We start from the raw sequence: 11970 nt of genomic DNA, 5'->3' as shown, positions 1-11970 counted from the left end.
ATCATAATGCCTTTTTTTTGGTAAAAACTAATATAATCATATCTTCTTGGAATATAAAGATTTTATCCCTGTCTTGTAAAATTAGTGATAATAGAATTTGCATCCCTAGAACAAGAAATCCTCACAAATGGTGAGAGCTTTTGGTTTGGAAGATTAGAGAAGACAATGGTGAGAATGAGGTCAAAGAGAACAGAGCATCACTTACAGGGGAATTAGTTATTCCTTCAGAGAACTCCTTAACTGGGCTGGTTTTGTATGCTTCTCGTGCTCCCAAAGTTTGTTGGTCCTAGGATCACCTATTAAGAATATAGAGCAAGGCTTACTTCTCTCCAGATTTCCTTACAATCGTTGAGTCTGAGGAGAAACTATGTATTTTTTATACTACTCTGGCCACTGAAGTTCTTTCCAAACTCTTCTGTATAGGATTGCCCATTATTCAATAATAATTATTGCCAGATCTGTCATCATGTTTCATGAGGGTTTTTTTTACAGGTTTTCCTTGACATTTCCATTTTGTGCTTTATTTTTGTAGTTTAAAAAGAGCAGATCACATCTAGCAAATGTGAATGTAACAAATTTCAAAACTGTGTCCCATTGAACTGTGGTTAACAGTGGGTTTTTTTTAAAAAAATCCTGTGTGGGTTATTGGTAGAACATAAAATAACATTACTTAGTAGCAAAAAATGTAGGACTTAGTTATGACATGTATCGGTGTGTCTGGTATCATCATACAATGTGATAGCTTGATATAGTCTATACCATGTTGCATGTATATGATACCACGGCATCATGATAATATGTATAAGAGAACATGTTAACAACAGCAGAACCTCATTGGGCACCATGGAGCACCCGTCTGATGTGTTGATTCAGGAATACTAAATGACCCCAAGGCCCTCTTAGGGCAGTAACAATTTAAAGGAATCTGCTGAGTTTGCAGGGAATTTGCAAATGATGCATAATCCAAAGAAACCTAAACAAACCCTGTGGGATTTATGCTAAAGATGAGACTAAGGCCAACACTTCCAACAGCAAACAGCAGTTTCTGGAGCTCAATTTTGAGTGTCTGATTTTGAAAGGGTCTTATTTTAATAAAGAGTTGCAAACAGAGTGCCCCAAACTCCAAACTTTCCAAATCGTACATTTAAAACCACAGGCTCTTTTCCACATGCTCCAGCCTGCACAAGCAGAAGATGTTGCTCTTTAAGGACTCTTACAGGAGAGAAAGATACAAATCTTTCCTGCTTCAACTCCAGTTAAATGGACAAACCGTTATTTCATCACTGTGTCCTCAACCACAATGGATGCCATTATTACTCCTCAGCGTTATTTTTCTCCCGGCCAGGTGCAGTCCAGCTGGGTCTGGCAGGAACTGGAGGTGATGTGAATCCTTGATAGCTTTTCAGTGGTCTGGGTATACCTCACTCTTCCCAGGACAGGCTCTGGACCTGGAATGACAGTGGCTGGAATTACCACTTCCCGCCAGAACAAAACAAACCTGGCTCCAGAGGCAGGTTTTGGAAGGGAAGCTTTCTTGCTCTCTCAGACCAGAGGGCTGGAGAACAGTAAGTCGTATGTACAGGACATCACGTTTTTAAAGAACAAACCACGGTACCAAAGGCTGTATGTTTTCCTCCTGTGTCGGGCAACGTACATGTGGGCAACAAGAGGGAGAGAGAAGCTGGGTTATCTATGCCAGAGATGGATGTTATCTGCAGGAACATGGACTACCTCCAACAGCTCTGCTTGGCTCCTTTTCCCAGGAGATGGATGTGTCGGTGTAGGGAGAGGAGCAGGTGTGCTGCTAGAGGAGTCTGGCCCTCCTCTCCGGTACCTGTCCTCACAGGAGTGGTGTGAGGAAACAGGGAGAAAACAAAACCTCTGCATTTGGACAGCCTGGCCCTCATCTAACCATGAAAGTTGGGTGTCATTCACCTGCTCTGGGGCTCTCCTCATTCTTCACCAAAGGGACAGGGCCTCAGCAGGAGCCTGCTGCCCTCATGACGCTGTGGGGGTGATGGCCAGGCTGCCGTGGGGTCATGGCCAGGCTGCTGTGGGGGTGATGGTGAGGATGCTGTGGGGATGACAGTGAGGCTGGCATGGGATTGATATCTAGGCAGCTTTGAGGATGATGGCTAAGCTGTTGTGGGGCCGATGGCCGCTGCCATGGGGATGGTGGCAAGGATGCTGTGGAGGTGGTGGTGGGTGATGACTAGGATGGTGCGGGGCTGATGGTGAAGCCGTTTCTGGGCTGATAGCCAGGCTGCCGTGCAGCTGCCGGCTAGGCTGCCGCAGGGGGGATGCTTGCGCCAACATGGGGGTGACAGCCAGAGGACCTCGGAGCAGCCGCAGGAGCCCACTTCAGGCCGCTGTAGCTGGGGGGGGGGGGGGTGGGGCGGGGGCAGGCTTGGGGGTCCAGGCCCCGCCCAGGCCCCCAGGAGGCCCCGCCGCCGCCACCTGCCCCGCCGGGCGCTGCTGGGCTGACGGGTGGCGGCGGCGGGGGGTGTCGCTGCCGGGGGCGCGCGGGCGGAGGAGGAGGAGGAGGAGGAGGAGGAAGGCGGCAACAGCAGCAGCAGCAGCTCTCGGGAGGAGCCTGTCCAGCGTGAGACAGCACATTCAGCCGCCGGCGGCGGTCCTGCTGCAGCGGCGCGGCGCGGCGCGGCGCGGCTGGGCACGGCACGGCACGGCACGGCACGGCACGGCACGGCGGACAGCAGCCGTTCGGGCAGCGGGGCGTCCGTCCGCTCCCTCGGCGGCCCGGGGGGCTCGGTGAGGGCTGCGCGGCGCCGGGAGCCTCTCCGCATCGCCCGGGCGCCGGCGGGGAGGTAAGGCAGCCGCGGGGGGCGGCGGGGCCGGGACGTGGCCGTGCCGTGCCGCGGCGGAGCGGGGGCTCCCCTCGGGGGCCCGGCGTTGGCGGCGGAGCAGCCGGGCGGGGGGGAGGCCGCTCCTCGGGGGGCGCAGCGGCCGCCGAGCCTCGGCGCGGCCGCCGGAGGCGCTCCCCGGCGCCCGGGCAGGGCGGGCTGAGCCGGCATCCCCCGGCCGCCCCGCAGGAACGGCCGGCCCGCTGCGGGAGGTGGGCGCTCCCACCCCGGCGGCCCGTCCCCGGGGAGGGCTGCGGGGGCCCCGCCGGCCTCAGCGGCACCTGCTCCGGCCCCTGGGGCTCCTCCCGGCAGCGGCAGCGTTAGCGGCACCGCACGGCCCCTTCGGCGTCCCGCTCCGCCGCGGGGGGCTGCCGCAGGCTCCCCGCCTTGTCTGTGTCCCTCAGCGCCAAGCAGCTGCAAGCAGAGGGGTGGGTGGGAAAAAGTTTCCCATCTTTAATTCTTTGCACAGCGAGGGCAACAGCGGGTCTGCTCAAGTCCACGACGACGGCAGACAGAGAATTACATGTTTTCCCGTTCCCAACGTAATTCCCTAAAAGGGTAAGAGAAGGAGGGAGTCCATGAGGGGCCTTTTTCACTAGTAGTCCACTGAAATACATTTTCAAAAGGATGTTATTACAGTTACATTGCCCCGGGAATCCCCCTGGGTCAGCAGAGGCATAAGGTATCTCCTAGACAAAGCCCCTGTCTTACTGACTGGAACAAAGTCTTTTTGCCTGTCAGTATTGGCATTGACAAAAAGTACAAATTTTAACTATAAATACATATAAAATAAGGGTTCTCAGCAGACCAAGTACTCTAACCTGCTCTTACAGGGGGGATGAGATGGAAAGACCTGATGTGAAGTTGACACGTGGCTTTGGCACTTGCACCTGGTAATTTATCCTGACATACAGGGTTTTGTCAGCTCTTCGCTTCTGCGTGAGGGCATTAAGTTACCCCTGAAATGGCTCTAAATCATGATGCACAGTGCTGCAAAACCTGTTTCAGAATGGAAATCCAAATCCCAGGACCATCTATCTCCTGATAGATTGTATTATCAGAGCCACCGAGGAATTGCAGTTCTGTTACTACCAGTGTGCTTTGTTGAAGTGCCTCATTTGTTCATGCTAAGTTAATGGGAAGAAGTTATTTGTTTTCTGATTCTTTTAAGTTCCTCTTTTGACTTCATTTCCATTTGAAAGGGCATCTCTAGTAACAGTCTCTGCACTTAGTGAAGGTGGATAAAATTCCTTCTATAATTCCTGTGTAGCATCTCTACGCAAGAATGGGTTTCCTCAACACAAACCTTGGGGCTGCACCGAGGTCTTTGCCCCTGGGAGTGCTGGCTCTGATAACCATCCTCTGCTTCATTTTGTTTTCCCAAAAGCATCCGTTTATAGTCCATGAAAATGCAAAACGTGTTGCCCCTTCTGCACCTTCTTCTCTGTTCATGGCCTATTTTGAGGATTGGGACTTGCTATCCTCTTCTTTGATATGTGAAAGACTTCTGAAGGCCAGGTGTGTGTAGGTCCAGGAGATTGTTTAGAGTTGGATTAGCTAGATTTCTCCTAGCTCTAAACATCTCTGCCTCAAATTCATCTACCCCAAAAATGCATTAACTGCAAATGCTGCCTTATCCACAGTTTAAGAGAGGAACCTTTAAAGGAGCAGCAGTAAACCACACCCTACACCTGCAGTGATTACTGAGAATTTGGAAATCTGACTACTCAAAGAAGTGTCAGGCAAATACTCTGTTGTACCCTGCAGATCTTAAATTAAGAAGCTGACCTTCCAGCTCTTTCTATAGGAGGAAGGGCAGTGAGCTGCCCTCCTTTGTGACGCCTTTCAGTGGCTATTTTTTTCGTTACTGAAATGCATTTATTTGTTTTCCCGTTTGAGTTCTTCCAGCTTTAGGTTCCCGGTTCCTGTTATGTTGTCTTTCGTAGATAAAAGCCTTGCTTTAGCAGCTGTCTTCAGTGTAGGTACTCTAAATGATGCGGCAAGAACTTACCCGCTTTATTTTCAAATAAATAAATGGTTCAAGTGTCTTGGTCTCCCTTTCTTTTGTAAGACAGGTTTCAAGAATTGTTCCATGCTGCCATCAGTTTTCCTATCTGCCAGAATGCTCGGTAGAGCTAGGTAGAGCATGTGATGGGTTGTGGTAGAGGTCTCACCATTGCAGGATACTGGACAATGAGGTGAGATAGGCTGGGAGGGAAAAAGATAAAAGAGCAAAATAGAAAAGCATAAGGGTATAGAAAGATGTTGCTGTTTTTCAAAGCTTCACCAAGTCCTGCCAATGATTCAGGTAATCAGGTGGGATCTTTCAGCTCCCCAAACTTGGCTTTTTCTCTCAGAGGTTTAAAATACGTTCACGGTCTCTCTTTCGGACCTCAGGCTTACTAACTAGTGCTGCGCCTCGTGTGCCCTGTTGAGCTCCTTTGGCTTGGTTTGACCAACAGCAGAAGTAGTAACTAGGAATCTTTCAGAGTCACTGGTGCCTAGTGCCACAAGGAGCCACTACTTGGAGGTGGTGGTGGGATGTTAACAGAAAGATCCTCCCTGTCCTACCCATGGGCTTTAATTTTCAGGGAAGTTAGGGGGAGCAAACACTGAAATCCCCACTGAGGTGCATGGGGAAGTTAATTTCTGCAGAGGTATGATCTCAGGCTTTTTGCGTCATGACCTCAGTGCAATACTCATTTGATTTTAATATTTTTATTTCTAAAACCTTGAATGAAACAAACCATAATGACTGTAGACGTAGTCTGTGTGTAAAAGGGACGCTCTCCCGCAGGAATACTGATGGAGTGTGCTGGCAAAGCGCCCTTAGTACAGATGCATCTCGTATTAGTAAAACTGTGCTTTTGCCAGTGCAGCTTATTTTAGTTCATCTGAGCAACACAAGTTACACAGGTGAATACACATTTATGTGTTCATAAAGGGGCTTGCTTTCCAGATGAGGGATTGTATGGTCTTCCACTCAACTGACCTATATAAACAGGCAGAAGTGGTAAAGGATACTGCTTAAAATACAGAAAATTTGAAAAAGCTGAAAAAAAAGTGTCTGAAAAGCTGCAGTGGCAGCCTGAGACCCTGGCTTAGTCTAAATCTCAGATAGACACAATATGTCCCTTTTGCTGCTTGGTAATTATCCATCTAAAACCATGCTAGCTCCTTTTAGTCAGACATGACATTGGGAGCTACTGTTCACTTGGCCATCCGCAAGCACTGAAAATAAGGCAGTATACGGTATACATGAGCTTGCTCCCCCAATACTGTTCATTTTAGGTGCCATCATCTTGCCAACTTTTCTGAGAAATGGCTACCTCCAGGCAGATGGCAGGAGCTGCAGGAAGCCGTGAAGCAGACTGATGTGGGAGCCGCTAGATCTCAGAGAGACAAGGCACCTCTGATCATCTGTGAGAGCTATGACGTCCTGTCTCCCCCTGAGCTGTACTATACCCCCTCTTTTTTTTTTACTGTTCTTCTTCAGCACTTTTTGTTTTCTCTTTTGAGGCACAAGCGTTCTGGCGAGTGTCTGGGAGTGCACTGCACCAGCAGAAGGCACAGAGCAGGAATGACAGTTTTGGAAGTGTTTTGTGGGCAGTGCACCGTAACTCCGTGCTGAAGTTTTAAGGGCAGAGGACTCAGCCCTATCACTGCTGACAGTAATAGAAGTTTCTCTGTGACAGTGAATCTAGCCTCTAGAGTGATGGCAGGAGCCAGCTATGTACATTGTTTGAAAGCCATGAGAGCTCTCCAAACCCTACTGAAGCCACAAGGAGTCTTTACATTGACGTAGCAGACTTTGGATGAGGTCCTGTCTAACTGCTGCTTTGACCTGTGGGCAGATCCCTGTGTTACCTGATGAATAATCACTGCTCAGATGGGATTCTTGGATGTTTATCTTAGAGTAAAAGTACGTGTTATTCTATTTTCTTATTTAACGCTGCTCCCATGCATGTGGATCAGCTTGCCTGACCTGGAGAGATGGCTTACATCAATGTGAGAAACAAACCTCCCCAGAGCCCTTCTGGACCAGTACAGTTCTATCCTGTGTATTCCCCAGGTGCTGGCTGACTGTCCCTGCTTGGCCCGAGAATAATTAATGAGTAATTCAGCAGAGGAAGAGGGCTCATTTACTGCCACTCAGCAGACAACAACTACAGGGGAATCTTTTAAGGACATAGCTTTTTGTTTCCAGTGAGATTTTCTCCTTTTCATATTTCCTTTCCTTCTTGCTGTCGTTCTTGAGGCTTATCCTTTTCTCTCTTCTTCAATACTAGTCTTAATGCCACGTTCCTTCCTCACTGGTCTTCCCTTCCCTTTTGTCTTCTGTCCCTGGGAGAAAACTGGTTTTAGTTCCTTGTTCTTTTCTCCCTCCACCTCTGGTGTGGTACAAGTAATTCCAAATCCTGCTTCCTCAGTTATCCATTTTTCAGTTCAGTCCAGCAGAAATGCACAGTGCGTTTTGTGTTTGAACAATGGGGAGTTATAATAATGCAAAGACACAAAACTGCCTAGTAGGATTACATATAAATAAGTATAATGGAGACTATATTGTTTATCTATTTATATCAATATCTCCAAGCCTTTTCTAATGCTTGATTCTAATATTTTCAGGCTGAATTTGACAGAAAAGGCTATCCCCCAGACTATGCTGTGTTAGTATTGAAAGTTAATCACTGTAGGTCCTACACTGCATGCAGGGAGAATATGGATCTCTCTTGCTTTAAACTGTTCAGCCCTTCCATTCCATATCCATTAACACAGATCTTAGCTTTGAAAGCACATGGACAGTGGTATTAGATCCATACCATTCAAGGCATGTCCGTGTTTCGTGTTTTGCACATTAGGGCACTGCTCTTAGGATCAGAGTGGTTACCAGGTCACTTGGTAATTGGGGCAAAGACATTGCAAATTATAGCTATTGTATATTTTCAGAAATTAAAATATTTAATAAAACAGGGTCACAAAAAAAAAAAACCCAAACCCAAAACCAGAAACACCAACCACCACCAAAAAACGCCAAACAAACCCAGGTTGACATCTAATATGGTTCCTTTTATTTGAACCTGTCTGTCCTGGTTTAAGGACCGTTCCACTGACTGAACAGTTAAAAGAATTTCTTCTTTCTTTGTTTCACAAACAAAGTTGGGGGACTAAACTCATGTGACTTGCTTCATAATACACGTTTGTCTTCTTTTTAAGTAGTATAAAAGAATCACCGTTTTCATTAATCACACTATTCAAAGTTGTATGACATCAGGTTTTTTTCATCAGTTTGTTTCTAGTTACATTTTGAGCAGCTGCTGAACCAGAAAGTGGTTTGTGTCATAATCTTGAAAGATTTCAGGTCTGAATTTGCTTCTAAATGAATTATTTTCTCTGTCCTTTTTTATCTCTGACTGCTCATAGAGCTTTGTTACATGCTCCTAGTAGTTTGTTACAGATTATCAACTTTGCCAGTCTTCATTGCCTGGGAACACAAATTACTTCTGGAAAAAAACAGAGAAAAGATAATTCATGTTACATATATGTATGGATGTAAGCTGTGTGGTGTGTTAAACAATGAATGACTTACAAATCTATAACCTTTCAGAATGAAACAAGACATTTGACCTAAATCATACCGCCTAGTGTGCAGTTAACTATTCATGTACGTAATCTGCTGCACTTGGCAAAGTCTGTGAATGTTGTATTACTGCCTTTCACTATCTCCAAAGTAGTAATAATAATACAAAAAATTGTGCTGATGGGATAGGAGGGTATTGTACTGGAGACAAAAAAGCAGTGACGCCATTCTCTGTTTGCACTGAAAGAGCCCGTGGGAAAACTCTCCCATTATTTCCCACAATATTTTCTTTTTCACAGAAGGGTGATTAATAGCAGGAAAACAGAGGAAAGCCTAGTTTCTCAGCCTTTATGGACCTCTTTAAATATATTAAAAACACCCTGTGCAAATTCAGCACTATTTTTGTCTGATAATTATACATTATAGAGCTTTGTTTGAAGCATAGAACCCAAAATATGACAGTAAATTATTTTCTCTGGAACAGGCTAAGATGGATAAAAAAGGTGTTGCAACTTTACTGCTAATGTTCTCCGCGTCTTTTACAGCAGCGCTTCCTTCATGTACATAGCATTTGTTGGGATTCATTATTTACTTATCAATGAGTCAGAGGACAGGGAAATAAAAAGCTATAGACAGCCACATTGACGTACAAACATTTGAGTCTTTTGGAACAAAATTATAATATAATGCATTATTAGTAGTAGTCAATACTAGCATTGATTTTAAAGTATTTAAATGAAGATCATGTCTCCTCAGTGTTCATTCAGCAAACTTTTAATGAAGCAGCTTAAAGGTTTATTCTTAAAAGTTTAATTACAAGTTCTTCCCAAGAAAGTTTCTGATATCACTAAGCTAAGTGAAGAATTAGGTGTAAGTATAATTGAAGCCAGCGGCCTCACATCTTTTGTATTATTTTTCTTAAAATACTGTACATATCTTTTAAAGCAATAAGACTGCTATGCCGTCTCATATCACATAATGTCCATTTTTGCCAAAGGGCTGACTGTATTACTCACGCCTGCATTCTCTCTTGTGATATTGCAATGATTTGTAGACTTTTAAAACTATGTTCCCCTCTTAATCCTCAAGACTGTCTCTTGGAACCAATGAGTCCGTACATTTTACAGTTTAATGTGTCAGGAAACCAGACACGGGCCATTTCTGATTGCCTTGTGGACCACCAGTGGGCCCATATTTTGAGAACCGCTAGTAAAAGTTGATTTATTTTCCAAAAATACCTATAGCATTGGGTTCCTATTTGAAGAGAACTAGTGGCATCTAACTAGTGTCTTGGGCTCAAATTCTGGAGCTGAGGTCCTGGTGCAGTAAGTCGTACATTGAGGCTTGCTTCTGGAGGAGTCCTGCAGTGCACTGCAGAGATGCCCTGTTCAGGCTGGGGACTTTTTTGCTTCTGCTCTTGGTCAGCCCATTTGCCAAAGTTTCTTCTCTGTGGAAACCGGGGCACTTGAGAGGTACGTGTGTGCATGGGAGAGGAAAGTTCATGTGCAGCCAGCCTTGCCTTGGTAGGAAGCTGTGATTAAGGTGCAGAGCATGCCCACGTCTTGAACCTGGGACACACACCTAAATTCTCCAGACTTGAAGTTCTTATGGTGTCTGCCTGGGAAGCTCAGGTAAAGCTAGACTGATAAAATGGTGTAGAAACAGAATCCCGGATTGCAATCCTCAAAAATCTCCGCTCGGCTATCCCCTAGCTCTCGAAGCACATCAAGTCTCTGAAACCCTCCTTTTTCACCTTAGTGTTCTGCATCTTACCCTTGAACTGCCAGACTCTAGAGCCTGGGTGTCCGCTATGTGTCTCTTCTAGTTTGTATTTCATGAGTCCATCTGTCAAACTGTGTGCTCCATGTCAAGCTGCAGCTGATGGCGTGTGTTCCCTCTTTCAGTGCACCCTGGTTTTAATGGGACTCACCACAGGTAAAGGAGTCTCAGGTAATTTTTACCTTTGCTTAAAGAGATTTTTTACTTCGTCTATGCTCTAATCAGCAAGCCTCTCTGCAGTAGGCACCCGCCCAGGCTTTCCCACTGGAACTGCTCCATGTAAATCTAAAATATTGAAGATTCTTTGGGCATAACAGAACATGTGGGAAAAAGAGAAAGGACTCTGCAGCGCTTTGCTTCAAGCACACAGCAAGCAAGAGGACTCTTGGGCTCCAGATACTAAACACAGCATTGTATTTTAAACTAAACAGTCATTGCATATAATATAAATTAACCTCAATCAAAGACTAGAACCCAGGGTCCTCGGTTAGGGACTAAAGTTCGATCTCTTGCATCTGATTTTTCTGGTCCAAAAAATCTTTGCTGAAAATAAGTTAATAGAAAATAGCTTCAATGGTTAAGAATGCCAGCTCCATTCCTCTAGTCTTTCTCACCCATTAGCCAACAGTCACCCTAGGGAGGTGGGTTTCAGTCCCTTGCAGACAAAAAAAACCCCACAAACCCCAAAAAACCAAACCAATGCACAATCAAAACCCCTCAGAAAACATGTTTCTCCCATTTTGGTGGAATAATTTAACCACAGAGAAGATAATTAGAAGACATAGACTTCTTAGTTCTCAGTCGTCTCTCATATTCAAATTCTTTGCCGTTCTTTATAGGTCCTTTAAAACATGCTGTTAGACATCTGCATTTATCATCTTGCCTTTTTATCTTAGCGTATCTTTTTCTACTTAAATGGATCAACAGGGATGACTGGATAAGGCCAGCTCTGATCATTCATGTTGCTTTGTTCCTACAGCTGAAGAAGCCCTGGGAAGTACAAAGGGAATGGTAGTGTTTCTTCCACTTTGCTTCCTTAAAAATGATGAGAAAATCATATGAGAGATTCTGCATATTTCTTACAGCCAGGGCTTTTCCCTACTTTCTAAATCTTTAGTTGTATTGAATTCAGAGGTGAAACCAATGTGTAATATTTTTAGTGTAATTGTATCATTACAAACATCAGCCACAAAGCAAAGCATATTTTTGTTTTAAGAAAGAAATATCTGGGTAAGCCTTCCAGCAAAACTTGTATGTCAGCAGCATAGCTTGTTCTTTGATTTCATTCTTGCAATTGTCGTAACTGGGTTAAGAAGCAGACACTAGAGCATGCATTTTTCATGTTTGGATAAATGGCTTTAAGTATCAGTTTGCTGGCCATATACCACTAGGGTTATCTCAGGAGGAGGGTAGAAAAGTCAGAGGTGTCAGGTTTACCCCCCGTAAGGAGTGGAAGTACATGTTTTAATGTCTGAAACGTTTGCAGTATGAAGAAAATGAGTCTCCATTCCACTTCAGGAGAGGCTGGCAGACACTTTGATGTGAAATTCTACTTTAGGTCTTAGTAAGTCATTAAATATACTGTTAGGAGGCACTTTGGTACTGTTAGGATGAACTAGATGTTTTATATAGGGTTTGAATCATAGCAGCAATTAGCATTGAAATCTGAGCATTGTGTAAGAAGTACATACAAAAGAAACGGAAATTGGAAATACAAAATGCAGGCCACTCTTTTTCTGCAGTGACCTGCAG

The 11970-nt window shown here is 45.2% G+C and overlaps 1 protein-coding gene across 6 annotated transcripts in view; it reads left to right on the top strand.

Annotated features, from left to right (window-relative positions):
- Positions 1-2460: 2460 nt before the first annotated feature.
- The window catches only part of DYNC1I1 (dynein cytoplasmic 1 intermediate chain 1), a 199524-nt gene continuing 190014 nt past the window's right edge, over positions 2461-11970 (top strand). For 3 of the 6 annotated variants that reach the window (XM_064444577.1, XM_064444579.1, XM_064444576.1), the window contains exon 1: positions 2463-2825. The gene's annotated coding sequence lies outside the window, so the exon portion shown is untranslated. Of the gene's footprint in view, positions 2826-11970 lie in introns of all 6 variants that reach the window. The other 3 variants (XM_064444581.1, XM_064444578.1, XM_064444582.1) reach the window with 2 other exon arrangements.

This window comes from Phalacrocorax carbo, chromosome 2 (genome assembly GCF_963921805.1).
Source record: "Phalacrocorax carbo chromosome 2, bPhaCar2.1, whole genome shotgun sequence".
Lineage (NCBI taxonomy): Eukaryota > Metazoa > Chordata > Aves > Suliformes > Phalacrocoracidae > Phalacrocorax > Phalacrocorax carbo.
The sequence above is the reverse complement of the archived record's forward strand: the minus strand, read 5'-3'. Positions and strand labels throughout refer to the sequence as shown.